At 40.7% G+C, this 4,585-nt stretch overlaps 1 pseudogene; it reads right to left on the reverse strand.

The window, feature by feature from the left end:
* Positions 1-3,268: 3,268 nt before the first annotated feature.
* LOC119467933 lies at positions 3,269-3,851 on the reverse strand (annotated as a pseudogene).
* Positions 3,852-4,585: the final 734 nt, after the last annotated feature.

Raw genomic sequence — 4,585 nt, forward strand, 5'->3', positions numbered from 1 at the left:
TGTTGACCAGGATGGTCTCGATCTCTTGACCTCGTGATCCACCCGCCTCGGCCTCCCAAAGTGCTGGGATTATAGGCGTGAGCCACCGCACCCGGCCTGATCCAGAGGTTTACAGCTGGATGACTATTTGATGCCAAACTCTCTCTCCCGGGGTCTCACTCATTTCTTATCACATTCTAGCCACAGTTTTAGCACAGCACATGCACCCACCAATTTTATTCAATTAATGAGTGAGCAAATGAATACAGAGCTCTAAGGGAAAGTTTCTGGGAGCTCCATGTATTCATTCTTTTGTAAGAATGCACTCTCAGATAAAAAGGTATCTGGATACCTATTTAAGAACGAATAGAGTCAGGCTAACAAAATGCTTGGTTTAACATTAATGCTTCTAGGAGTGGAATCTTTTCCTGGCAGGTGAGATACTCAACCTGGGGTGGAAGTAGGGCATGAATTCTAAGACTTGGGATGGTTTTTACAATTTTCCTTTACTTCCAGGTAGCAACATTTGAGCACTGGGCTACCTTTACAGCTTCACATTTCCTTTTGCCATCATTTTAGGGTTTTTTTTTTTTTTAGGCAGAATCTTGCGTTGTCACCCAGACTGGAGTGCAGTGGTATGATCTTGGCTCACTGTAACCTCTGCCTCCCAGGTTCAAGCAATTCTCCTGCCTCAGCCTCCTGAGTAGCTGGATTTACAGGCGCACACCACCACGCCCGGCTAATTTTTGTATTTTTAGTAGAGAAGGGGTTTCATCATATTGGCCAGGCTAGTCTCGAACTCCTGACCTCGTGATCCACCCACCTCAGCCTCTCAAAGTGCTGGGATTACAACCGTGAGCCACTGCGCCGGGACCAATGTGATGTGGAGAGGGGTGGGCGGGGGAGTTGCTCTAGCACTTCACCATCCAAACGACAGCAGCGAATAAGGGCTTCCGGGGCAATTCACTCTCCTCAGGGACCAGGAGTGAGAGAAAACAGCTCTGTCCTCACAGTGTGATACAGTCCCCTGTTTTCAAGTGTTCTTTGGGAAAACACAGCCCTTTGAATTTGAACCACAGTATTGGCAGGATAAAGGATGATTTAAACAAGAACTGCTTTTTTCTTCCTTAAAATGTCTTTGGCAAAGGCAAAAACAAAAAAACTATTATTAACTATTAGGACCAAAAATATGTGTCTCTCTGTATCCTTGGCATGGTGGTTCCAGGACCCCTGCGGATACCATAGTCTGGGGATGCTCACGCTCCTGATATAAAATGGTGTGGTGTCTGCATAGCCTGTGCATAGCCTCCTGAAAACTTTAAATCATCTCTAAATTGCTTATGATACCTAACACAATACAAATGCTGCGTAAATAGTTGTTAGGCTGTATTTTTAAATTTTTGTATTCTTTTTATTATTCTATTATTACTTTTAATTTATTTTCAAATATTTTTGACCTGAGGTTGATTGAATCTAAGAATACAGAAGATATGGAAGGCTAACTATATCTGCAAGTAGATATCAAAAATGATCTAGGAACAGTGCAGAATTGGACCTTTTTAACAGAAACAATCTGCTTTTAAACAAATTTCCTACTTCAGTATTTCCCCTTTGATATCTTTTATATTTAACATACATTTATGGAGCATTTAGGAGACAGCACTTCACATTACCTAACCTCATTTACTCTAGACAACAGATTTGTAAAGGGATATTATTATTCCCATTGTGCTAAAGAATGATTTAGGCTCAGAGAACTGAGCATCTTGCTGAAGGTCCTGAGGCAGTGCCAGGGGTGGGTGCGCGGAGATCAGGTCCTCCTTACTCTTCCCAATCCCCCATCTTCAAGTCCTCCAAGCTCCCACAGCAGCTAGACAACCTAAGGAAAGCGTGTGTTTGCTGTGCAAATGAAACTCCAAAATACTTCAGGAACACGGCAGCCCCTCAGACTTCTACATTGAATCAAACAGTTGATTAATGCCAGCACTGACATATGGAGACAGAACTTTCTGACCTGATGCTGGGGTGTGTTCCTTTTCCTGCTCTTAGAAGCCTACCTTGTAACAGTTCCACAACTGCTTTCATTGTGAATAATGTATTTCCTGCTAAATAAATCAGAGCACAGTATCCAGTAAATGAATGCCTCAGAAGTTTTTCTATCTCACCAGTTGGATTTCATAAACAAAAATCAGGTAGGTGAATTTAACCAACCCATCCTCACCCAATTTGCCCCAACTTTTAACCCAAATCCCAGAGACTTCACAAATTCATCCAATCTGGAAACATCAATTTCTCAGCTAATCTTTCTTCCCCTTCTTCCATTATCAGGATTAGCTACTTATTGTTCTTCTGGTTTTGCTTCAACAGAAATAAATTTGAGTTCTTATCCTTTCTGTCAGATGGATTTCCAAGCTTAAAAGCTCTGAATCAGAATGACATTAATCCTACTTTTTCTGCAATGTGGCATTATTGCTCGTTACAGATATTCGCATTGCTCCCTCTTACTTTCTGAGAATTTCATGGACTTTCTTTCATTGCAAATGAGTCTGTATTAGGGTGTTTTGTATTTTCTCAAGAAACCAGAAACCTCATTGTTAAAAGTTTCACTTTTGCAAAGAAAATTCTAGTCCACTTGTCAATTTCTATAAAATTTTATTTATAATCAAAATCAGAATTCAGCTAACACTTACATTATTAGTATTGCAGGAAGATAAGTATATTTTCTGTAGAGACTGACCCTAAGGGAGCTGCACCAGTCTCTGCAAGAAGGTTCCTCTTTGGTGACAATGAGTCACATATGTATTAAATCAGAAATGAATTTCAGAAGAAAAAAAAAATTTCTCATCTTATGAATAAACGTTTCATCTTGGTTAGTTGATAAAGCAGTAGCTCTAAAAATAAAACTTACTGTAGCTTTGTTCGTTTTTCTTTTATTTTAAAAACCAAACTCTTAACTTTGCTTTTTTGCATACCTAAATAATTCCTTTTTTTTTTTTTAAAGATAGAATCTCACTATGTTGCCCAGACTGGACTCAAGCGATCATCCTGCCTAGCCTCCCAAATAGCTGGGACTACAGGTATGGCCACCAATCTCTTCTATAGCCAAACATAATTTTCAATCTTTTATTTTTTCATTTTCACAAAAGTTTATTCTTAATTGTACAACAGGCTCCAAGACCACATTTCCTTTCACCTATAGGTGGCAAAAGATGCTGTGGCAGGGAATACAAATGTTTAAATACGAATGAAATCAATAGTCACCATTGCCCCAGGCATGAGGAATAGCTGCTTACTTTTCGCCAGATTTCTGAATTCCACCTGTGTCCAGGGGCCCCTTCTCCATGGCCTTCACTTTTAGCTCCTCGAGTTTCTTCTAACCTCGTTTTCTTTGTGCTTGAAAGCCCTGTCTTCCTCGTCCATCTCCTTGGCCTGCGTCCTGGGCTGTTTCAGAGGCTTCTTACCACCTTAGCCGCCAGATAAGGTGCTTGCCACCCCTTCCCCAGACCCTGCCACTGGAGATCCTAATATATAATTTTTAAAAATGATTTTAGGTATTAGTATTTGGAAGGAATTGCTAGGTTGAAGAGATGGTAAGCTAATTGTTTGGGTCTACATATGAGCTGAAATAAAATTTCAAGGAAGTTTAAATGTCCATGAAATTAGGCTTGGCTTCTCAAAATTTTCACATTGACAATGATTGCCTAATAAACCTATCCTTCTAGACTAACTGAAAACAGATTTTTTTGCTGCCTCAACCTTCAACTACTATGACATTTTGTATATTTCAATGACATTTATTAAATTCTACCTTTGCTGTGTAATGAGAGTCTTAAACGTAGAAAAAAAGGTTGATGCATCTGTGTATCCATCATGGTACCAAATAGAGCTTTCTGCTTTTCCTTGCGCAATCCATCCAATATATTATTGTCGATTCATTTTCCTAAAATTTAGCTCTGATTAAGTCACTTGTTGGCTAAGCACTTACAACAGTTTCTAGTTGTTTACTGAATTAGATGTTCCTGCTCACCTGGCTTAGCCTTCCATAATCTGGCCCCAACCTGTCTTTTCTAGCTTTATCTCTATGGTATTTTCCACTGAAACTTGGCTCTTCCTAATTCTGAGAAGAGGGGCTGGAATTTCCCTTTGTGTGTGTGTGTGTGTGTGTGTGTGTGTGTGTGTGTGTGTGTGTGTTATTCCCATGAACTGCAGTGTCTCATGCAGAGACCAAACTCAAACCAAGTCCACAAAGCCACATCTGGCTTAAACTACTCTTCTGTACTTGAGTCAGTATAACCCGTTTGGCTTGAATTATAATAGTCTGTGTGCTTATTCTGCCTCCCAGATGACAATAAACATGGCATACTTGAAAGAACATGAGTTAGGCCGGGCGCGGTGGCTCAAGTCTGTAATCCCAGCACTTTGGGAGGCTGAGGCGGGTGGATCACGAGGTCAAGAGATCGAGACCATCCTGGTCAACATAGTGAAACCCCGTCTCTACTAAAAAAAATACAAAAAATTAGCTGGGCATGGTGGCGCGTGCCTGTAATCCCAGCTACTCAGGAGGCTGAGGCAGGAGAATTGCCTGAACCCAGGAGGCGGAGGTTGC

This window comes from Cebus imitator, unplaced genomic scaffold (assembly GCF_001604975.1).
Source record: "Cebus imitator isolate Cc_AM_T3 unplaced genomic scaffold, Cebus_imitator-1.0 Scaffold353, whole genome shotgun sequence".
NCBI lineage: Eukaryota > Metazoa > Chordata > Mammalia > Primates > Cebidae > Cebus > Cebus imitator.